Below are 24,938 nucleotides of genomic sequence, written 5' to 3'. Positions count from 1 at the left end.
ACAGGTGTCCCCTGACGCGTTTCTCACCTCACAGGGTGCCCTCTGTGAGAAAGCGCCCCGTGAGGCGAGAAACGCGTCAGGGGACACCTGTGCTGTTTTAACTTTTGGCTATTATGCCCCAATACATTTATTTTATCAACTACGATAAGCCTCATCGTTTTGCAGTGCCCAATTTCTCTTGGCAAATATTTAATCTATCGCATATCGGAGCACACGCAGGGACGGCACATTTGGCAGACAGCGGTGGATTGTGGCCGTCGGATTGCCCTATGGGGACGATGGTATGCAGATTCCAGCCCCCACGGTGATGGTGTAATTGCCAAAAGTCTGTCTTGCGCTTCTGTGTGAACAGCAAGGTCACCATAGGTGTCTCAGTCAATGGATAATCTCTTAGAAAAAGAGTAAATGCGCCGCACAGCACCAAAAAAGAAAGTGAAGGCTGATATGGGAAAAGTAAAAAAGCTTTATTTGCACAAGGTGCAAGCGAAACCTCTTGACGCGTTTCGGCCTGGGAGGCCTTTGTCAAAAGAGTGATTCGCTTGCATCATCAGACATCCATTTATACATCAGCAAACTAAGGACAGCTGTCCTTAGTTTGCTGATGTATAAATGGATGTCTGATGATGCAAGCGAATCACTCTTTTGACAAAGGCCTCCCAGGCCGAAACGCGTCAAGAGGTTTCGCTTGCACCTTGTGCAAATAAAGCTTTTTTACTTTTCCCATATCAGCCTTCACTTTCTTTTTTGGTGCTGTGCGGCGCATTTACTCTTTTTCTAAGAGATTATCCATGCTGATTCACTGCGCGCCTGCACGCCGAGTCACTGCTGGGTGTTCCTGGCTGTTGGGTCTGCCGTGACGTCACTCAGAAGCACCATCCATGCCGCCGGTCAGGTGACCACCCTCCGCATCGGCGGGCAGCGGGTTGGCGGTGAAGCAACGAGAACCTGCGACGGAGAGACCCCAGCCTATCCAGGAGGAGCGGGAGCATACAGCACAGCAACTTGAAAGACCGGACATCAAGTATTATACGTGAGTTTCCCGTGTTCCAGCCTTATAGTGCTCTAGGTGAGCCGGTTGGAGGGAAGGATACATTTTCTACACTGTTATACGATTCAATACAGCCGGGGTCTATGTGATTTATTGTATTATTGCTCACCAGCAGGACTATGCTTTATTCTGAGCGCCTGGAGGGTTAATCCATTGATTTACCCATTTGTATACTGTCTCAGTCAATGGAGCTGTATGAGAGGGAGCTTTGCGTGGCCACAGTGTTGACCGGTGCAGGGGATATTGATTCTTACCTCAGCTGCATCTCCGGTCTGGGACCAGCTCACCTCGTCTGCTCCTGCGTGCTGCCGTCTAGAATTGCCAGGATAGAAGAGAAACTTCGGCGCAACTGCGCATGACTGAATCAATGAGACTCCCGGATGATCTTCAACCAACTTTATTGACACCACACATAAGGGCTACACCGCGATCTCCCCCTTTACGCGTTTCACCCTCTAGGATAGGGCTTCGTCTTGGAGACGAAGCCCTATCCTAGAGGGGTGAAACGCGTAGAGGGGGAGTAGAGGGGGAGATCGCGGTGTAGCCCTTATGTGTGGTGTCAATAAAGTTGGTTGAAGATCATCCGGGAGTCTCATTGATTCAGTCATGCGCAGTTGCGCCGAAGTTTCTCTTCTACCCACGTGATGGTGGTGTAACAGCGGGATACCGGCATAGGTGAGTCGCCGACGGATGACGTCACAACGGCGCCCCTATCCGGAGTGAGTCTACCGGGTGAAGAGCTCCCGCGAAGGTGATGTGACAGCGGGATACCGGCGAGTCGCAGATGGATGACATCATAACGGCGCCCCTACCCCGAGTGAGCTAACCGGGAGAAGAGGTGTGCAGCGCCAACGATGCCACGCGAGTGACTCGAGACTCCATTCGCCTCACCACAGAAGAGACAGACATCAGTCTCAAGCTAAGTCTCCCTTCCCCCCTTCCCTATATCTATATACACCTCCGATATACACCGTGTATACAGGCCTGGCACAGATGTTATCATCACTATAGTGTTGGGTCCAGACACGGAGAGGTTGTCTTCATTATTTGTGTAGGGGGGACACTTTTGGATTTCCAGTGCATGACCGGTTATATTTATTTCATCTATACCGGGGCCCACTCCACCATTAAGACTTTTATTCATTGCCGTCCCACTACATTGAACTTGTCCTATTTCAATTACCACCTCCACCTTTGTCTACTAGAGCACACTTAGGGGAGCTTCTCTCCCCATTTCTACACTGGGATTGTGACGTGCGCAGTCAGTGCTGGCAGAGCATGCGAAGTGCAAGGACTGTCCCGGGAACCAGTGAGGCTGCCTGGGATTAGCTTAGTGTTCTCCCAGAGGGCCCACTTAGACCCCTGCCATGGTAGTCAGTGCTGTAGGGCTGCCCATAAGTTAGGGACCCTTCACTGTAGTGATATCAGCGGAGACTCTGCGGAGCGGGACGGACTCCCGGAATGAACTCCCCAGGCCCAGAGACCACGTGAGCGGTGCCGGTGGTAAGGAGCGAGGGGGGTTTATTTGGAGGCCCTGCATCGTGGGACAACGCGGATGCCTTTCTCCTAAGAGGGAGGCTACTACTGTTTGAGTATCCAAAGGGAAGGTGCACCAACGATATCAGGGGGGTAGCGCTACCTTCACACACACTATATGACCTTGGGCTGACATACACTATCCCAGGGGTATTGGGGATAGAGTCGTCAGGAGGGAGGAGAGGCATGGTTAGCCTCCCTGTGTGAGAAGGGATTGTGCTGTTATTATTGCTTTGTGATGTTATTATGCATAAGTGTTATGTTGGACCCTGCTGGTAAAGTTCCTATTGTTTATACTGGTGTGCGAGTGGTTATTCCCGGGATATATAAGTTCCTGTGAGGGGGTCATCCCGTCTGTGGCGGGATCTTCACAGGTGGAGGCGCTGCACCCCAAGCTCCCTATGAGCGGAGGCTTAGGCCCCCTGTGTCCCCAAACAGGTTAGCACCACAAACCCAGCAACACCCATTACCAAGCAGATTTCCCTTGGGGGGTGGGGGGGTGAGAACAGGGGTGATACACAAGCTATTGATACTTCCCAAAATTCCAAGTTGACGCAAAGAAGTTGAGAGGCACCTTAATAAATTATTAGTAAAAGGCAGCGGTGGCCAACTCCAGTCCGCAAGGGCCACCAACAGGTCAGGTCTTCAGGACATCCCTGCTCCAGCACAGATGGCTCAATCCATCCCTGCTTCCACACAGGTGGCTCAATCAGTGGCTCAGTCTTTTGTGCTGAAGCAGGGATATCATGAAAACCTGGCCTGTTGGTGGCCCTGGAGAACTGGGGTTGGCCACTCCTGGCACACAGTATGTTGCAAACATTTTTTTATTACCGCAGTTCAATAATGACATCCATCGGAGGGCTTACGCAGGCATTGAAGACACAAACAAGTCTGCGTGTTCGCAAGCACCACCTCAAACCGCATTGCCACGTGGAGCACCTCGTATAATCAGCACGTGTTGACAGAGGCTAGAGACAAAACATCTAAGTAGAGAAACCTCTCACAAAAAGGGCATGGGCCTATCTGTCCAAGTCTCCTGAAAAGGGAGGAGCAGCAGCAAATACAAATAGCACTTGTGAGCACATTCACATGTTCCAGACAGGTTCACACACACCTGCATTTCCCCATTATCTCTTATCATATTTTTAGTTATTTATAAAAATGTTTTACCAGGAAGTAATACATTGAGAGTTACCTCTTGTTTTCATGTACATTATGTCCTAGGCACAGAGTTATGATAACAATACATGGTTACATTAAAAGAACAGGGTTATACAGTCAATTCACAGACATTTCATGGACAGATAGAGTTGGACAATTGGATACAAGGAATAAGGGCTGGTGAGTTTCAGATTGATTCAAGCATCAGCAAACGGCTCACACCCTTTGGCTGCCCTTCACCTGCGTCAAAGGCTGTCCGCCTTTAAGGCAACACAGATGTACACTGGGGTGGTTCAGATTCAATGCAGCTGTGGATACAAAGTTCTTTGTCCCTGTAACAGGGACTTATCCCTGTTTAAATAAAGCAGCCTCAGAGCTCTACGAATCCAACAGAGAAATAGTTGATTGCAGCCACTCAATTAACTAGTCTCCACTTGCACTAATGAGAGCTCTGTAAAAAGCCTCATGTGAGACACAGGAGATTCCATAGCTCACATCTGGGCTGACAGGAGGAGAGCAGAGAAGCCTGCACACAGACACTGTCTTGAGCACAAAGACTGTGCTGAGATCAAGACACCCAGAGACCTATATTTCCTGGACACAGGAACCTGCCAGAGACTGACATGGAGGGCCACCTGCTTAAGGTGCCTCCTGAGACTTTGGGGTGATAGGCTGATAATGGGAATATCCCTCCAGTTCTGCAGATAGGGTTTAAGGAAGTACGTTAGCCCTTACAAAGGGATAGGGGTTTGTTATTTTGTTGTTTTTGTATGTTTTGCCTGGATAAAGGAACAGGCTCAATAAAGCCAAAATATAATTGCATCCAAATCGGTCTCCATTTTATGTACCTCTGCACACATCTCTTACAGTCTTCTTGGCTCATTAACATTCCAGTGGGTGGGGTTGACGTTCCACAAAGTCCAAGCAATTGTTAACCCTTCATACGCTAGTCCTGTGCAGAGGGGGGCAGCTCTTGGGGAGCCCCATCAGGCTGTCCGTCTTTGGGGCATCGCAGATGAACTGTACACTGGGGTGGTTCAGATTCAATGCTTCCACTGCAGCCAGGTATTCTGGGAAATTACATGCAAATGAGCACACAGTGTCACCTTTTGCTTCATGTCCATTTTACCATGGGTCCCCTATTAGCTTATGTCTGCCATATTATGCAGCTTTTCAGCACAGCCTGGGTAAAAAGAGCATGGCCAGTTAAAACCTGCTGACAGACAGCTGGCTGGACTTTTTGGGTCTCATCAGTGTGAGGATTGTTACTGGCCCAACTCTGACACTTGTGTTTAAGGTGACATTGCTGAGGGAATAAGTGCAGTACATGGCAGCGTTTGGCCACACTGGCTGGTAGGAGCAACTGTGGGCGTGGGACAGGAGCCACGAGTCCAGGCTATTGGGATGCTTCATTTAAGAGAAGAGTTTTAAGGTTTGTCTTCAAGGTGGGGAGACAGGGTGCTTGGGGGAGACAGGGTACTGTACTTGGGGGAGACAGGGTGCTTGGGGGAGACTGAGTGTGAGGGAGCACCACAAGTATGGTGTCGTGAGGGAAAAGTGTTTAAGGTGAGAGAGAGCAGTAGTGGGGAAAGGGATGGAGAGGACAGAGTTATGGGTAGAGCGCAGGAGACGGGCAGGGGCATAACAAGAGGTCAAAGCTGATTTGTAGGAAGGAGCAGATCAGTGGAGAGCCTTAAAGGTAAAAATAACTTGGAAGGTGCTTTTCATGATCTCCAAAGCCTGATACAGAATAGAAACATACTGTACGAATGTTTATTGAGTTAGAGTAAAAAAAAAAAAAGATTAATGTGGAAAATGAATCAAATTACTGCCATCTACTTGGCAACTTGAGACAAGTACTGTGCAAATTGTGAAAATAGGCCCTTAAAGCAGCAGTCCAAACTGCTGTTTTTTATTATTGTATTGTATGTCTTTATTTAAATAGCGCCATAAATGTACTATGTGCGTCAATACAGTCCACACAATAAGTAATTAGCCAAGTTGTCAAATTGATCCGTTCTCCTGTGATCGATCGGCGAAGATTCGGCTCAGGGGTTCACTAAAAGGCTGTCAGTGCAGCAGAATAGGACCAAAGACGCAAAGTTCTGTGTGGAAGATCATGTGACCAGGCAGTCACTAGATACAATTGGTGCACTGCTAGAGAGACTATTTTCTCATACTACAGAACTGATTTATTTATTTAAAAAAACAAAAACAAAAAAACAAGTAGGATATTGTTGGGGTCTGCAGCTTTAAAGTTGCAGGGGTTTCCTAAAAAGTGAGCCCGACAACCAATAGAAACTCTTTTGAGCACCTTCTCAGGCAGTTAAGCCAAAGAGAGAATGGCTGTGTGGGGCATATGTCTAACATTTTCAGGGGTTGTGTCTCCACTTTAATAACTGTTGGAGGTCAGATTATTGCAATTCACACAGCCACCTAACCTGTACAGTGCCCTACAGTATGATGTTTGCCATACAACCCACGGTTCATCATGCACGTGGCCCTTACGCTGTTCTAAGAATGTTATGGCACCGTTGCTTGTTCCCAGGGGAGAATTCACAGCTCTATGGGAGCGATGAATGAATATGACCTCAACAGAAAAGGAGGACAACTTCTTCAGCCCGAGACGTTGATGTGCAGGATGTGACCATATGATCTCTACATTAGTAATGCTGAAAAGGATTACAGGCATACCCCGGTATAAGGACACTCACTTTAAGTACACTCGCGAGTAAGTACATATCGCTCAATAGGCAAACGGCAGCTCGCGCATGCGCCTGTCAGCATGTCCTGAACAGCAATACCGGCCCCCTACCTGTACCGAAGCTGTGCGCAAGCAGGGAGACTATAGAGCCTGTTACACATGTGTTATTTACATCAGTTATGCACGTATATGACGATTGCAGTACAGTACATGCAGCGATAAGTGGGAAAAAGGTAGTGCTTCACTTTAAGTACATTTTCACTTTACATACATGCTCCGGTCCCATTGCGTACGTTAATGCGGGGTATGCCTGTGTTACATAGTTACATACATGCTCCGGTCCCATTGCGTACGTTAATGCGGGGTATGCCTGTGTTACATAGTTACATACATGCTCCGGTCCCATTGCGTACGTTAATGCGGGGTATGCCTGTGTTACATAGTTACATGCATGCTCCGGTCCCATTGCGTACGTTAATGCGGGGTATGCCTGTATACTGTAGGTGAAGCCCAGTGGCAGGTTTAAGGTTACGGTCCCAGTGCTGCCTGGCAGCGCGTTCAGGTTACAGCCGCGATCTGTAGGGGAGCGATGGGATGCGTGGAGGGGGGGGGAGGCGGCCATGGCGGGGCATATCTGCCATTTCTTGGCTGCCTGCCGAGCATGTGATCGTGTCGCGGCAGGGGAAGACAACATTATTGTCTTCCCTGCCGGCGGACGCACCATCGCGAGAGAGGAGTGCACCCACAAGGAGCCACTGGGGCCTGCCTGACTAGAGGCGAGTGTCTGGTGTGCCGTTGCGTGCACCGCCATGACCACTGAGTACCCGGTTTAATTGGTTACAGCAGGGGGGCTCAACTCCCGTTCTCAAGTCCCCCCCCGCGCAACAGGTCAGGTTTGCAGGATATCCCAGCTTCAGCACAGGTGGCTCAATCAGAGGCTCAGTCAAAGACTGAGCTTCTGATTGAGCCACCTGTGCTGAAGCAGATATTCTAAAAACCTGACCTGTTGGGGGGTCTTGCGGACTGGAGTTGAGCCCCCCTGGCTTACACCAGAGTGTATGATAACTTATAAAACCAGACCAGTACTTTAAACGACTCTCTTTTTTCCTCAATGCTCTGGTGTTATCAGTTACAAGTCGCACTGCGGAGGGAGGAAAGCCGGCTCCTGAGCAGCGTCTGCTCCACCTCTGTGATAAGATTATCAGATTTATAGACACCCACTTCTTGTCTAAGAGTAAATTGCACAAAGCCAAAGTGATGAGGGAGAAGAGGTAAAGATCGGGTCAACATAACTCGCCCTAAACGCCGGCGTCCCATGTTTGCCAATAATGTCGGAAAAACTTAAAAAAAAAAAAAAAAAAGTATAAGTTCTCTACTTTTAACCCCCTCACTGCCACAGTGCAGGAAAAAATGGTTCACCTATTAAACACGTCACTATGTTCCAATATGGGATTGAATTGACTTAAAAGTGGTTGAGTAGATGGCACGTACACCTTTAGCTTGATTTATTATTATTAAAGTTATATATCATATTGCCCAGTAAGTGTACGTTACATTTTGCATATGAGAAAAAAAAAACTAAATGTATGCTGCTAATGGCACCTTACTCGACATGCTGTGAAGCTTTACTCTCCTTGTAATGGAAGATTAAAGTCCCATTCTAACGACTTCATCTCCTTATCAGAAAATATTTAAGCCCCAAATAAAACCTTCCTTACCATAGAGCGTAGCACAGGGGTGGGCCATCCCGTCCCCAAGGGACACCAACAGATCAGGTTTTCAGCACATCCCAGCTTCAACACAGTCGAAGACCGAGCCAATGATTGAGCCACCTGTGCTGAAGCTGGGATATCCTGACCTGCTGGTGGCCCTTGAGGACTGAACTGGACTGGCCCACCCCTGGCGTAGAAGAACTGGAAGTCCAATGACATGGTCCCTAAACATGTAGAAGAAGTTGAATTCCCGTGTAACCTCTCAGCTCCCACCCCTTTCCTACCCACTTTCCTGCCTCCTCCCATTCTTTTTTACATTGTGAAATGTATACGGATAAGGACGGGAGACCGGGCATGGAGACCTCAATTAACACGCCGGATGTTTTAACATTTTTGAACACCGAGCGCAGATTCCACCATCACATTGTTTGAGAAATTCAGACAGTCAAATAACAGGCAAATGGTTGTACTGGGAAAATGCTTGGTAATCGCATTACAAAAAAAATGTCAACACCCATTACAAACTTTCTGTTTGTGTATTTCAAGTGCCGTTTTGTATTTTTTTTATTTAACAGGCCCTAATCTTCTGGTATTGTAATCTCTGATCCTTATCTTGTCTTGGTCCATCACCTCCCCCAGGAAGCAGAAAACTGCCTGCTTCCTGCAGCGTCAGCGTTCTCTCTCGCCGGCCGTTTGAAGCCCAGTAACATACAGCAGGAGAGGCTCGGCAGCCATTTTTATTTCAGGTTCTCAGGACTCCTTGTGGAATGAAACACACGACTGGAAAAGCAACGAGGTGGAAAGAGGCACCACGGTAGACGTAGAGCGAGTCTCCTTTCACAGCATCAATGAATTTAGCTTACAATGGAGTCTCACTCACACGAGGCACAACCATTTGTTGTTCGAACTCCCCCAAATCTGTGCCACTTGTGTTTCTGAGCTTTTTGAATTTCAATTTGAAGAATATAGGGAAATAAACAACACTTGGGTGTGACATAGGTAAAGTAAAGGTAAAGCCAGTTCTGCCGTGACACTCCACACACTGACGTAATGTGGGTAGCTCCTCAGAAATTCTTCGATGAAACAGTTAATCCTGGAGACTCTAAACAGACTGGGAGGGAACACTCTCCGAAGACAAAACTTTCCAATTAAGGGCTTTGTGGAAGGGTTGGGCACCGCAATAGGTATCCACTCCCTGTGTGTTGGTGGATCAAGCAGAAGTTGCTACAGAAATGCACAAGTGATATTGGAAGCGATCGTAAACAGGCGAACCAAAGAAATTGAATGTCTCAGACGGTTTGTATACAAGAAACCGAATACGCGGCAGCCATTTGTTTGAACTCCGGCGCGGAGATAAGGTTCCATTCTAAGAAATGTAAAGTTGCTGGAAAAACACCATGAAATTTGGGCCTTCAGATCATCAGTGGGGTTAGAGCGAAGACGGCCTACAAATGCTGTATGTCTCATACCGTAGGTCTGGGTCCAAAGACCCACATCGGTGATATGACTCCATTACAGACTTGGAGACCATAGGTGCCGAGATGGATTGAGACTTTTTCCAATGACAGAGACTTGACAGTCCATTTTGATATATAGAGGTGAGTACTCTGTTCATAAAAAGATGCCCAGCTGTCAGAACAAGTTATTGGTATAGATTTCATAAATGTATTGGTGAAAGTAAATCTAAAAACACGATTGCCTGGAAAACAAAGGAGCAAAAAGCTATGGTTAAGTTCAAGTCGCTGCTTCTATGATGAGAAGACTCAGTTATACTGTATGTAGGTCTCAATTAGGGAACAGAAACAGGGGGTCCAAGGGAACGGAATCAGGGGGTCCAGGAGAACATTCCGTGGAAAAGCTTTTAGTCAGTTACCTGGGAGATACAGCCATGCACCTAACTACAGCGCTGCAGCAGGCCATGCACCTAACTATAGCGCTGCAGCAGGCCATGCACCTAACTACAGGGCTGCAGCAGGTCCTACACCTAACTACAGGGCTGCAGCAGGCCCTGCACCTAACTACAGCGCTGCAGCAGGTCCTGCACCTAACTACAGCGCTGCAGCAGGCCCTGCACCTAACTACAGCGCTGCAGCAGGCCCTGCACCTAACTACAGCGCTGCAGCAGGCCCTGCACCTAACTACAGCGCTGCAGCAGGCCCTGTCCCTAGGTACAGCGCTGCAGCAGGTCCTGCCCCTAGGTACAGCGCTGCAGCAGGCCCTGCACCTAACTACAGCGCTGCAGCAGGCCCTGCCCCTAGGTACAGCGCTGCAGCAGGCCCTGCCCCTAGGTACAGCGCTGCAGCAGGCCCTGCCCCTAGGTACAGCGCTGCAGCAGGCCCTGCCCCTAGGTACAGCGCTGCAGCAGGCCCTGCCCCTAGGTACAGCGCTGCAACAGGCCCTGCCCCTAGGTACAGCGCTGCAGCAGGTCCTACCCCTAGGTACAGCGCTGCAGCAGGCCCTGCACCTAGGTACAGCGCTGCAGCAGGCCCTGCACCTAACTACAGCGCTGCAGCAGGCCCTGCACCTAACTACAGCGCTGCAGCAGGCCCTGCACCTAACTACAGCGCTGCAGCAGGCCCTGCCCCTAGGTACAGCGCTGCAGCAGGTCCTGCCCCTAGGTACAGCGCTGCAGCAGGCCCTGCCCCTAGGTACAGCGCTGCAGCAGGTCCTGCCCCTAGGTACAGCGCTGCAGCAGGCCCTGCCCCTAGGTACAGCGCTGCAGCAGGCCCTGCCCCTAGGTACAGCGCTGCAGCAGGCCCTGCCCCTAGGTACAGCGCTGCAGCAGGCCCTGCCCCTAGGTACAGCGCTGCAGCAGGCCCTGCCCCTAGGTACAGCGCTGCAGCAGGCCCTGCCCCTAGGTACAGCGCTGCAGCAGGTCCTGCCCCTAGGTACAGCGCTGCAGCAGGTCCTGCCCCTAGGTACAGCGCTGCAGCAGGCCCTGCCCCTAGGTACAGCGCTGCAGCTGGCCCTGCACCTAGGTACAGCGCTGCAGCAGGCCCTGCCCCTAGGTACAGCGCTGCAGCAGGTCCTGCCCCTAGGTACAGCGCTGCAGCAGGTCCTGCCCCTAGGTACAGCGCTGCAGCAGGCCCTGCCCCTAGATACAGCGCTGCAGCAGGTAATGCCCCTAGGTACAGCGCTGCAGCAGGTCCTGCCCCTAGGTACAGCGCTGCAGCAGGTCCTGCCCCTAGGTACAGCGCTGCAGCAGGTCCTGCCCCTAGGTACAGCGCTGCAGCAGGTCCTGCCCCTAGGTACAGCGCTGCAGCAGGTCCTGCCCCTAGGTACAGCGCTGCAGCAGGCCCTGCCCCTAGGTACAGCGCTGCAGCAGGCTACATTGTGTAGCAGGTGGTACAGCAACAAACTGTAATATCAAGAAAGAGTGGTAGTCAAGTGATGTGATAAGGGTTGGGGGGGAGGACGACTGTGGGGCGGTCAAGTAATGTGATGGGAACGCGGGGGGCAAGTCATGTGATATGGCGGGCGGTCAAGTAATGTGATGGGAACGCGGGGGGCAAGTCATGTGATATGGCGGGGGAGGGGGGAGGGAAGTCATGTGATATGGCTGAGGAGGGGGTGACCAGTCATGTGATGGGGGAGAAAGGAGAGGAATGCAGGGGGTGAGAGGTAGGCATTGAAGTGAGGTGCGTGGGTGAAAGGTAGGCAGTGAGGTGCTGGGGGTGAGAGGGTGGGCAGTGAGGTGCAGGGGGTGAGAGGTGGGGGGACAGAGCTGGGCCGTGAGGTGCGGGGGGTGAGAGGTAGGCAGTGAGGTGCGGGGGGGGGGATGAGAGGTGGGCAGTGATGTGGGGGGGGGGAGAGTGAGGTACTGTAGACAGTGAGGTGTGGGGTGAGAGGTAAGCAGTGATGTGCGGGGGGGGGAGTGAGGTTGGCAATGAGGTTGCGGGGGTGAGAGGTGGGAAGTGAGGTGCGGAAGGGAGGTGGGAAGTGAGGAGCGGAAGGGGGTGGGGGGAGAGGTGGGAAGTGAGGTGCGGAAGGGGCGAGGTGAGAGGTGAGAAGTGAGGAGCGGAAGGGGGTAGGGTGAGAGGTGGGAAGGGGGGTGGGGTGAGAGGTGGGAAGGGAGGTGCGGAAGGGGGGTAGGGTGAGAGGTGGGAAGTGAGGCGGGACGGGGAAAAATAAGAATATAGCTTTTCTTTTCCCATACTGTGCACAAAACACATTTTGTTGTCATGATAACACAGTGTATAAAAAAAATAAATGTACCTGTACATTCCTCTACACACATGTACGTGTATTTTGAAATGTCATTATAAATGTGAATACTGCCATAAATACAACTCAATAGTACTGGGGAAAATGAAATCGCGCAATTTGTCCCCAGAATTTCGAAAATGCCATTGCAGAACAGAACAGAAAAATACATGGAGAAAAAAAACGTGGAATTCCACTGGAATGAACCTTTTTCAACTTTCATGCAAATTCCGAATTGTTCCATGTCTAACGACTACTGAAGAGCTCGTTCTATCGTTGAACATGGCTGCAGCCCGGAGTAATACTGATTAATGTCTGACACAGTGCCACGGATGTCTCTGGCGCTGCAGAGGAATGTTACTCTGAAGTCACTACGGATGAAATGGTTAAACATTTGACAAATATTGTTATTTTCATGAGGCGTGTGGCAGGGCTAATTGCTATGAATGAATCAACCTGACTCATCAAAGAGCGGAGGACTGCCACTTGATTGCAGCGTTTACATTATACGCCTAATAGTTGTGGTATATTAGGAGTCTAATGGGTTCTAATGACCCAATAGCTGCACAACAAGCAAACAGCGTTCAATAAATAGGGTTCAAGGATGAAATAATAGTGTAAAAAAAACATGAAACTGTTCATCTCTGGCTCTTACTCAACATGGCGAGAAGTCACGCTGTGTCAGCTCCTTGTGACCTTGGGCAAGTCACTATCTCAGGCACCAAAATCAGATTGTAAGCTCATCTAGGCAGGGAATGTGTCTGTAATATTCCTATGGGCTGCGTGCCGCGCGCTATACTGTAACTGTGGCGCGCTTTGAGTCCCATTGGGAGAAAAGTGCCATATGAAATAAAGTTATTATTAAGTTGGGTAATACAATGCACATTTCATGTGAAAGGAACGATAACTGCGAATTATCCTACTAGCTACAATACGGAGAGGGCGGGGGGGGGTCAGGGGGGATCTGGGAAATTAAACTGAATGCTTAATCCAAACAAGCTTTATGATCATTCAGCTCATGCAGGTGACAATGACATAAGGGGTAGTGTGTCCAGACGTCCCGTTTTTTGGACTTTGTCCCGGGTGCCGACATTTTTCTTAAATGTCCCGGTTTCTGGGACGGCGCTGGCCACGCATGCGCGATGAGCACTTGCCGGCCTCTCGTGCGCATGCGCGGTGGGCGCTTGCCATTCTCGCATGCGCGAAATTTGTCCCGGGATCTATATGGTCACCCTAATCATGGGGCCTGTGTGCAAAAAGTCGCAAATGGAATTAGTGGCGTAACATGGACGCGCGGGATTCACAAGTTATATATGTGATGCACGTGTGCGCTTGGTTTCCAAACTTTTTTGGTTCACAAATAAATGGGACACGCAAGAGCGCAGCTGTGTGTTATGTACTAAACCACTGCATCCGGGCACCCGAAACGCTAACCCTGTGTCAGAGGCACCCGCCAAGCGGAGCCTGGCGCAATCCCTGAAAAGGCTGACTTTATTTTCTCCGCAGAATGAAATAGCTATGTACCAAAAAAAATGTATTTGACGCAGCACAAATGTTTCATTATATAGGGCAGGGGCGGCCAACGCCAGTTCTTAAGGGCCACCAACAGGTCAGGCTTCAAGGATATCCCTGCTTCAGCACATGTGGCTCAGTCATTGACTGAAGTTGGCCAGCCCTGGTATATTATTACACTAATAATTGACATTTACTAACACTAGTTATACATTAAACAAATACACATAAGTCTGTTTGAATTTAAATTGTACTTAACGTGGCGGAATGCATCAAATATATGCGGTAACATAAGACCTCCATACACGGCAGTTAGACCTCCGTACGCGGCAGTTAGGCCTCCACACGCGGCAGTTAGGCCTCCACACGCGGCAGTTAGGCCTCCATACGTGGCAGTTAGACCTCCACACGCGGCGGTTAGGCCTCCACACGCGGCGGTTAGACCTCCGTACGCGGCAGTTAGGCCTCCACACGCGGCAGTTAGGCCTCCACACGCGGCAGTTAGGCCTCCACACGCGGCGGTTAGACCTCCACACGCGGCGGTTAGACCTCCACACGCGGCGGTTAGACCTCCACACGCGGCGGTTAGACCTCCACACGCGGCAGTTAGGCCTCCACACGCGGCAGTTAGGCCTCCACACGCGGCACTTAGGCCTCCACACGCGGCACTTAGGCCTCCACACGCGGCACTTAGGCCTCCACACGCGGCACTTAGGCCTCCACACGCGGCAGTTAGGCCTCCACACGCGGCAGTTAGACCTCCACACGCGGCAGTTAGACCTCCACACGCGGCAGTTGGACCTCCACACGCGGCAGTTAGACCTCCACACGCGGCAGTTGGACCTCCACACGCGGCAGTTGGACCTCCACACGAGGCAGTTGGACCTCCACACGCGGCAGTTGGACCTCCACACGCGGCAGTTTGACCTCCACACGCGGCAGTTTGACCTCCACACGCGGCAGTTGGATCTCCACACGCGGCAGTTGGACCTCCACACGCGGCAGTTTGACCTCCACACGCGGCAGTTGGACCTCCACACGCGGCAGTTTGACCTCCACACGCGGCAGTTTGACCTCCACACTTTGACCTCCACACGCGGCAGTTGGACCTCCACACGCGGCAGTTGGACCTCCACACGCGGCAGTTGGACCTCCACACGCGGCAGTTGGACCTCCACACGCGGCAGTTGGACCTCCACACGCGGCAGTTGGACCTCCACACGCGGCAGTTGGACCTCCACACGCGGCAGTTGGACCTCCACACGCGGCAGTTGGACCTCCACACGCGGCAGTTGGATCTCCACACGCGGCAGTTGGACCTCCACACGCGGCAGTTGGACCTCCACACGCGGCAGTTGGACCTCCACACGCGGCAGTTGGACCTCCACACGCGGCAGTTGGACCTCCACACGCGGCAGTTGGACCTCCACACGCGGCAGTTGGACCTCCACACGCGGCAGTTGGACCTCCACACGCGGCAGTTGGACCTCCACACGCGGCAGTTGGACCTCCACACGCGGCAGTTGGACCTCCACACGCGGCAGTTGGACCTCCACACGCGGCAGTTGGACCTCCACACGCGGCAGTTGGACCTCCACACGCGGCAGTTGGACCTCCACACGCGGCAGTTAGACCTCCATACGCGGCAGTTGGACCTCCATACGCGGTAGTTAGACCTCCATACGCGGCAGTTGGACCTCCATACGCGGCAGTTAGACCTCCACGCGCGGCAGTGCACACCATTCGGAAAGGTTTTTATTACTTTTTAGCAGCACAAAAAAAATGCCAACTATGATCTCAGAGAAAAAGGCCCCAATGCTTCAGCCAATATGACAAATCATTTCGTGTATTACTTATACTTATTGACCGGTGTCTGACTTGCGGTGTTACCGCGCGCTCCTCCCCGGCCGCTCTCCTATGCCGCTCTGCTCCTGCTCCGCACACAGGGTCTGATGGCTTCTCCTGCCTGCTGCTGCCGCCACCCGCTGACTTAACTCCATTCCTCCGCTGACATGGTCCTCTTCCTCGGCCGCCAGCTGTCTTCCCCCAGTGCCGCTCCTGTGATCTGCAGTCCTCCTCTTCTTCTGCCACCGGTAAGTGAGAAGGGAGGTTGGGGGGGATAACACTTTTCGGTTATCTGCCATGGTCTCGGTCAGGTCAGATAACCGAGACCCTACTGTATATTATCTATAGACTTTCTTCAGAAATATGGGTCATTCAGTTCAATACTTTGGCAAAAATATTAAAATATTTTAAGTTGCAACCATGTCACGGTAATAATCCTTTTTCAGTACGTCCTACACTACCAATATTACCCTGTCTCATGCATTTCTTCCACTGCCGAGAGAGGAGAGAGGAAACAAAGCTTGCTAAGACTGTACGTCTAAATATGATCTTAGTACATAGATCCTATTGTGATGTGTAAGCTGCAAAAATGCATTTTTAACAAAAGGCGTAACTTTAATCACTTGTTATTTACTTTCTTATTTTCCTTAAATTCATTATTTTTCTTTTTACATTTCCTTGTTCACGCTTTAATAAACCATCCGCTAATCTGACGTGTTGTGCTGCAGATCCCCGATGTCCCAGCACAAGAAAAGACCCCAAACGTGTATTTGCCATGTCATTGCTATAATAAATTAATTATTTAAAGGTACCGTCTCTAGGATACAATTATTATTATTTTTAACTGATCAATATAGTGATTTTCTTATGTAGACCTTAAAGGAATTATATTTACTTTTATTTCTGTAGAAGGGAAAAAAAATGGTGTTCAGTTGTCCTGAAATTCATGCTCATCAGACACTTATTGCTCTAAATCAGGGATGGCCCAACTCCAGTCCTCAAGGGTCACCAACAGGTCTGGTTTTAAGGCTATCCCTGCTTCAGCACAGGTCAAAGACTGAGCCTCTAAGCCCCCTGTGCTGAAGCAGGGACTGATTGAGCCACCAGTGCTGAAACCTTGGTTCTGTGTATATATATCTCTATCTAATCATCTTCATCCCTTGTCGATCCACTGCTGGACGAAGAGCTCCCCAATAGTCTTCCAGGTCCTGCGGTTACAAGCCTCTCTGCGTTGCTCAAACACATTTTCCTTTTTCTTTTGGTCATTATCTTGGTCTTTTAACATTCTCTTGAAATCCAGTTCAACGCTGGTCATTTCTTCTAGCGATATGTCCGGCCCACTGCCATGTTCATTTCTTCGTTCTCGTGATGATGTCACTAGCTTTTATTTGGTTTGGAAACCCATTCATTCTTTTTCCTGTTTCTTTGGATTATAACCAGCATGCATCTCTCCAGACCTCTTTGGGCGTTTCTGATTTATATTCGCATTTAGGGTCACATCCATACGTGAGCACAGGCAGAATACACTGGTGGAAAACATTATTTTTGAGGCACAGTGGAAGTTTTAAACGTACACAATCCCTACAAGCTCTAACCCCAACACCCACTTCATCATATCATATACATATTTGTGTCAAAAAGAGTGCTATTGGGTGTGACCAAATGTATACAACAAAAGACAAAAAACTCCCAATGCTACATCCAATATGATAAATATATACTTAAATACTTAACTGTATGTCTTCTCATAAAGTGTTAGGACCTGCAGAGTGGTCGTGCTGTGACGTGACGTGGCTGCAGGCTTATAACGCTTTGGCCAAAGAGTTTAACTAAATGAGCCTTACTTATGAGAAGACAAACATAAGTATTTAACTATATGTATATTTTATTTATTTAATTCATATTGAATATAGCATTGGAAATGTTCATCTTTTGTAGTATATGGTGGAAGGTTCAATTGAAATATTGTCTTGTTTCTTCCAAACGTGGTCCATCCCATCTTCATTCTCCTATTGATTTAATTAAAAAGGTTCCCATACATTCTTATCAAGGTAGACATAGTCTTCGACTTGTAGTTTCATTCCATTTATTTCAATCTTTGCAGACTTCACACATTAGTTGAAAATGACGTTGGTCTTGCCGGGGCTCGCATTCTCACTTGCTTCGGTGAGTTCGCCAATTTGTTGCTTGAGGTCTTCTGGACTTGTGGCAGAAAGAACATATGTCATCTGCAAATCTTAGTTGAATAAAATATTCACAGTTGATCTTGATAACTTTTTCTTTTCAACAATTATTCAAGTGCTGCAGTGAAAAGCTTTGGTGACTCCCTGCCCCACTGCCTCGCTGATCCTTATCCTGCCTGTATCTTCATGTAATGGAACAGTTGATGTGGCATTCTTGTAAATGTTCCTTATAATATGAACGTGCGCCTTCAACGCTTTGTCTTCTTAATGCATTTAGGATCGCCGAGGTGTTGACAGAATCAAATACTTTTTCGTAATCTACAAATCCTAAAATCCGATAAGAATTTGAGATTTGAGGGAAGGAGATATAGATATATAAACCCTACCAACGAGTTTACAATCTGTGTGTGCCAGTGGGGAAGAGGGGTTCAGGTGGAGATGTCATCACTGCTTAATGGACCACTTAAATGTAATTAACCGGAGTAAAAAGTATTATGCTTGTCAGTTTTCTTGGAATTGAAATGTTGGGTATGTTTAAGCCTTGTGGGTATGCCTGTCTACTCATTTCATTCGGCAGAACATGTTTATTCAGTTCTACGTTTTTCAAAACATTGAAGCATATTGAGCCCTTTCACTCCTATTGCAGAATAACACAAATAAACACAAAAAGGACTGGAATAACTTGTCCTGCAGGGCTGGATCCAGTTGGGTAGGATACTTTTAACTGGTAATTCAAGATCATAATAATGTTTATTCACAAAGCATTGGCCATCTTAATATCTGCTGTTTAGTAAAGCATGCAATTAAGTATCCATCAACTCTGTATTTTACCTTCTCCTCCTGTGTTTCCTCATGTGTTTCTAACTAAGAAAGGTCTTCCGTTTTAATGTACAACATCATGGAGCAATAGAGTTATGGGAATGGACACACTGACCTCAAAGCGAAGAGATCTGGATTTATAATCTGTCACAATGTAAATCCTTTGAGAAGAAGTTCAGACGCAGTAACATTCTCACAGGCTTATTGCACTTAAACAAAACTACAGATAATGATCTACAGTAACTCCACAAATATTTACAGCTTCTGAACCTCGCTGCTGGCTTCTAGTCTTCTAATGATAGCCAGACAGCAAACAGGAACCCCTTATCGCTGCTTATCCAAGGACGTTGTGTATAAGGACAGAGGGAGAGACATCATAAGAACACGTCACAAATGGCAAAAGTCGATGGGGCCGATTCTATATGTAATCGAGTGGCTGATCAGGACAAATTTACCCATGCACTTAAATGGGGAATTGCGTCCAAAAACAGCCAGATGAAACACTTCAGCACATATATAGAATCAGCTCTTATGTCTTGGGTATAGCTTACGTTATATTTTCTTTATGAAGACGTGTATTGGTACCAGGGCCGGTGCAAGGGTATTTGGCACCCTAGGCAAACCTTCAGCTGTGTGCCGCCCCCCACCCATTATTTTCTCGGAATCTTTTGTATGTTTGTTGGACTTGCCCAACACAATCCTTTCTATCCTCCCTCCCCACCCAACCCACTCTCCCACTTGGTGTTACACCCCCCTCCTTATCCATTCTTACACCTCCCCCTCCATTACCTTCTGTTTTTACAACCCCCTCCTCCACTGGCCTGAATAGCAGTTCCTTCTGCAGTGGAGCATGGCAGAGGAAAGCAGCCTGCTCTGCTCCTAGCCTCCATTCCCACCCCCAAAATTTGTCGTCCTAGGTGACTATCTATTATCTACATATTAAAAGTGAATACATTTTCTCACATATTATTAGGTCAGCTCTTATTTCTTATCTATTTCACTCTATATAATGCTGTCTTCTTTCTGGCCCTTTTGTCGCTACTATTCTCTAATGCCGGACCTCATTTTCACTTGCTGTTGCCAATTTCTGGAGCTCACTGAAGATCCACCAAGAACATCTTTGTTTCATCTAAATTACAACTTTAAAACTCACTTTTTTTCGACTTCAATAATGTGACTAGCTTGCTAAATCTTCTACACAGAAATGTATTGTGTAGCAGGGTCCCCCTTCCGTATCTCGGGTGAGATGCTCTGCTGAGATGTGCGGTAGTGGTGGTGGCCATATTGGAATTGGCGCACATGCGCAGAAGCGGCAGGAGTGGTGGCCATCTTTGATGTGGCGCCGCAATGTAATAGGAAATGGAGATCACGGCAGCCGTCTTGATATGGCACCGCAGGATATCCTCTGTGGGGATCCAGGGTGATCTTAAGTCCTGACGGAGCCGGGAAGGAGAATGGTACTGTAGTGTCCAGGAGCAGCCAGTTTCCTGGACTAGACCAGACCTTGCCCCTTTGGGCCCCAGATAGCCCGTCTCTCTAGTGGAGTATTGCAGGGCCTGCCATACTATAGGGATCATCCCTCACTTTAGAGACTGCAGTGATCAGGGACTTTGTGTGAGACACTCCGTCTGGAGCTCGAACCAGATGGAGGCCTGGATCCTGAGGTGTGAGGGGTTTTATGTTGGAGGCCCCGTTCCATGGGACCTGTTCCAACTCCACTTCACAAGTATTCCCCGGTTGGGCCGATGACCAGGAACGTACCCACCATGCCCCAACACTTCATACGGGGTTAGCACTACCTCACACTTGGGTGGGATTGTTCTGCGGAAATCAGGGTTTCAGGTGCCATGGGGCAACCTCAATACTTTGGGGGAACCACCATTATTATTGTTATGTATTGCAGTGTATTGTTATGTTGGTGTCATTATATTATGTATGAGTAAAGTGTGTTTATATACAGTGGTTGTATTATTATTAGTGAGTATTGTTTCCAATGAGGAGTCAATCCTGCCTACGCTGGGATCCTCATAGGTGGAGGCGCTGCACCGCGAGAGATAGCATCCCAGGCTCCCCAGGAGCGGAGGCTTTGGCTTCCTGTAAGCCTCACAGGTACAGCAGCACACGTGATCGCCCGCGGTTTCCCATAGGGAAAGGGGGTCACAATTGTAAGATTGAAAGTTTGAATGTGTCAATCAGTGGCGGCCTTGTGCTGTACCCAGAACGCATGTGATTTTCTCTTGTTCGCCAAGCTGATTGTGTCCAGACACCATCTGAACAAGAGAAGGATTTCCTTTTCTGTTCAGGCCGTGAGAGGGAGAATTCACTGGCATGTTATCACCGCGATAGCAATCCTATAGCTCTCAAGCCAGAATACCCAATGGCACTTTGCCACTAGACTTTTTTTGCCAATCAAAAAGGGTTAAATCATGTGATTGATGGCTTTATAAAAAAAAAAGTAGACACCAGTGTACGTGAAAATAACTTTGAAACGGTAGTTTGTGAACATATTAACCTTTGACCAATGACTGCCACGGCCCCCACTGATGTACCGCAAATGGAAATGGAGGAGGCTCCGTTGGAGCGGTCTGTCTGGTCAACCGCCACTGTCAGCGTCGGATGTTGGGCCCAACTTCCACACCCATTAGCGGGACCCAATGCCTTCCCAGTCTCCCCTCTCTCAAGGTAAAGAGTGTTTTTTTTCTTCTTTTCTTGTCTTTGGGGGGGGGGGGGGAGCTGTTTGTGGGTGTCTTGGCGGGGGAGATGTGTATGTGCGCAACTTAGGGGGGGAAGCTGGGAGTCTGTGTCTTGGGGGGAAGCGCAGTGTATGTATGTGTCTTGAGGGCGGGCGCGCTGTGTGTGCGCGCGCCTTGGGGGGGAGCGCTGTGCATTTGTGTGTCATGACGGGGGGGGAGTGCTGTGTATGTGTGTGTCTTGGGGAGGGGAGCATTGTGTGTGTGTGTGTGTGTGTCTGTTCTGGGGGGGAAGCTGTGTGTGTGTTTCTTACAGTAGGTCTGTATTCTAGTAAGCGTGTCAATGACATACCTATCTCCCTATGACAGTGTATCTAGTGCAGACGCGCGCGCACAGCAAACAGTGTTGGCGCGGCAGCTTTGTGGAAAGACAAAGAAATTTGTCTTTTCGAACGACTGCCGTGCCACGTGACACTGTGAGCCAATCACAGTGAGGCAGGGAAAAAAACTACCCTTGCGCTGTCATGGCCCCGCCTCCTAGTTGCGCGCGTCATCGTTTGGCCTATATACACAAAATGCTTGCGCAATGTCATGCGCACAAGCTCTTACTATAATTCCAGCCTTAGGGGGAAGCTGTGTGTGTGTCTTGGGGGGGCAGCTGTGTGAGTGGGGGTTTTGGGAGGGCGGGAGAAGCTGTGTGTCTTGGAGAGAGAGCGAGCGAGCCACGGGTGCGTGAGAGTGAGCCACGGTGCGCGCGCGAGAGAGAGAGCCACGGTGCACGCGAGAGAGAGAGCCACGGGTGCACGCGAGAGAGACACGGGTGTGCGCGAGAGTCACGGGTGCGCGCGAGAGAGAGTCACGGGTGCGCGCGAGAGAGAGGGTTGGGGGCGCGAGAGAGAGATGGGGGCGCGAGAGAGAGAGGAACGGGGGCGTGAGAGAGCGGGATGGGGGCGTGAGAGAGCGGGATGGGGGCGTGAGAGAGAGGGACCGGTGCGTCAGAGAGAGGGACGGGGGCGTGAGAGAGAGGGATGTATATGAGAGAGAGGGGTGTCAGAGAAAGAGCAACGGGTGCATATGAGAGAGAGGGGTGCTTAAAGGGCATCCCGTTGAACTATAATTTTGGGGGTAACTGCACCTGTAGGGATGACTGAATTGACACTGTAGAAGTGTGTGGGTGAGTGTGTGGGTGGGTGAGTGGGTGGGTGAGTGTGTGGGTGAGTGTGTGGGTAAGTGTGTGGGTAAGTGTGTGGGTAAGTGTGTGGGTGGGTGAGTGTGTGGGTGGGTGAGTGTGTGGGTGGGTGTGCGGGTAAGTGTGGGTGGGTGAGTGTGTGGGTGGGTGAGTGTGTGGGTGAGTGTGTGGGTGGGTGAGTGTGTGGGTGAGTGTGTGGGTGAGTGTGTGGGTGAGTGTGTGGGTAAGTGTGTGGGTGGGTGAGTGTGGGAATGCCAGCTTATCAGCTTTTCAGCCAGAAGTAAAAACAACAGCAAGCTGCAGGAATGCCCTGTCTGCCCTCCGACAAATTCTTAACACCTCCAGTGCCAGAGAGGTCAGCACTGCGCTGGAAAAACACAACAAAGAAAGTTAAACAAAGCCGGCGGCCTGCGTATCATCCAACCCCGAGACAACTCCTTCCAGTAAGCGGCAGGTTTTCTTCCAGCAGACGCAGCTCATGTATACAGAGAGAGCTTTGTCTGGGGCTTTGCTGGGATTTCCCAGCAACTAAACACTACAAAAATACACAAATTTCTCTGAACCGAGGTTACCGGAGGAGGAGAGATTTTCCAGAGGATACCAAGCAGCTAGTTTTGTTGGCTCGTTATTCCCCGGCTTCAGCCTCTCTCCTGGGCCTAGAATCAGATTAATACAGATACATGGATGGGTTTTAACCCTGTCCCTGCTGCAGAAACACAACAGCAGAGCACTGAGCCTCGGCGGCTGTAATACGTTACAGAGTCCTAAACATGGCTTTCGCTTCGTACAAAATCCGAAGGGTGCCGCTAAAAGTCATTCGTTTCCAACATGTTTGTTAAAATAACCAACAGGACGACAATATAACGGTCTCAACTGCTGGTACAATTAAAAAAATATATATCCGATTGCAATGTTTAAAGATCAATAAGCTGCGAAGTGGGGTAACGCATAGTGCAAGAAGCATGAACCTTCACTAAAATGTTAAATTGGGGTTATTGTGCCCATCCCACTACAAAAAACACAAATACACACTTATCAAGATTATATATATTTTTCTCTTGAGAAAGGTCTCACTGGGGACCGAAATGTTGAGTCAATAAATTTCACTTTTTTGCGGTGCCTGTCCCTTCTTTCCTTTTTCTGTATCTTTTTGTACAGTATGCACCCTCCCTTTACCTTTATTTTGTATGTGCCCTGTTTCTTATGAATATATATATATATATATATATATATATATATATATATATATATATATATATATATATATATATCTTGATTATACCAACTGCATTTACGGTGTATGTATATAATATATGTATTTGACATCAGCATGTATTAGGCAATTTGGTGCATGTGTTATCTATGCTTGCTGTGTGGTTTTATATTTACTAGGGGTGAGGCCGGCCTTGTAGGTTCAAGGGGTTATTGTTAACCCCTTGTTCTACATATATTTTGTGCTTATAGGCTTTTTTTCCCTTGCCTTGGGTATTGAGGGTCCATCAGTATCTTCATAGGGGATTTCCCCTGTCTGATACATATTCTATCACAGGGGGATGTCAGGGTTTGTTTTAATATTTTTTGTATTTTATGTGTGATTATTTGTGCTGTTAAATAAATTATAATTTTCTTTGATATTTGTTCTGAGTATACTTGAGTGCTGAGTTGGGACGCTTTTCTTTTTCTTTTCATTGTTATATATATATATATATATATATATATATATATATATACACATGTAGAGGTATCAGTACCGTGTTAGCCGAGTTTCAATAATCAAAAAATAAATAGATGATACCGTTCTGTGGCTAACGAAATGCTTTTATTTGTGCGAGCTTTCGAGATACACTGATCTCTTCTTCCGGCGATGTTACAATGAATGAAGCAAGGATTACTTAAAAACAGTGTCTCTTGGAATGTTATCTGTGCTGTTCCTTCCCCCGGTGTGGATGTGTTTTATGGCTAGAGGTGTCAAAGGGTAACTGAAGGCAAGTGAAGAAAGAGTGTGTATGTGTATCAGTGTGAATAAAAATGAATGGAGAGCCCACAGTATAAACAGTGCTCTACACAAGGTGTGTGTAGAGTGAGAGGGATATAAATGGTGTGGGTGGGTGTGGAAATGTGAGAGTTTGTAGCACAACTAAAAGTGTGTGTGGATACAATGGATACTAAAAAATACATGCGAGAACTCAACAGGATCATTAAAACACTCCCGATCCACACAAGAGAACAAATTCTGGACCTGATACCAGCTAACCCAAAACCTGGCACATTCTACATGCTCCCTAAAATTCACAAAGAGGGTAACCCTGGGCGCCCTATTATCTCTGGATCTGGCA

General features: G+C 48.7%; 1 protein-coding gene and 1 long non-coding RNA gene across 3 annotated transcripts in view; both read right to left on the bottom strand.

The window, feature by feature from the left end:
• The window catches only part of BABAM2 (BRISC and BRCA1 A complex member 2), a 290,627-nt gene that overhangs the window by 97,564 nt on the left and 168,125 nt on the right, over positions 1-24,938 (bottom strand). The gene's annotated exons all lie outside the window — the stretch shown is intronic.
• Positions 8,415-16,325, bottom strand: LOC142492606 (uncharacterized). Of its 2 annotated transcripts, none has more exons than XR_012800856.1 (3): positions 15,730-16,325; positions 12,572-12,735; positions 8,415-9,860 (listed from the first exon to the last, which is right to left on the bottom strand). It is a non-coding gene; the product is annotated as an uncharacterized LOC142492606 (long non-coding RNA). The 2 variants fall into 2 exon arrangements; XR_012800857.1 differs by having other exon boundaries at positions 15,744-16,325.

This window comes from Ascaphus truei, chromosome 4, assembly GCF_040206685.1.
Source record: "Ascaphus truei isolate aAscTru1 chromosome 4, aAscTru1.hap1, whole genome shotgun sequence".
NCBI classification, from domain to species: domain Eukaryota; kingdom Metazoa; phylum Chordata; class Amphibia; order Anura; family Ascaphidae; genus Ascaphus; species Ascaphus truei.
The sequence above is the reverse complement of the archived record's forward strand: the minus strand, read 5'-3'. Positions and strand labels throughout refer to the sequence as shown.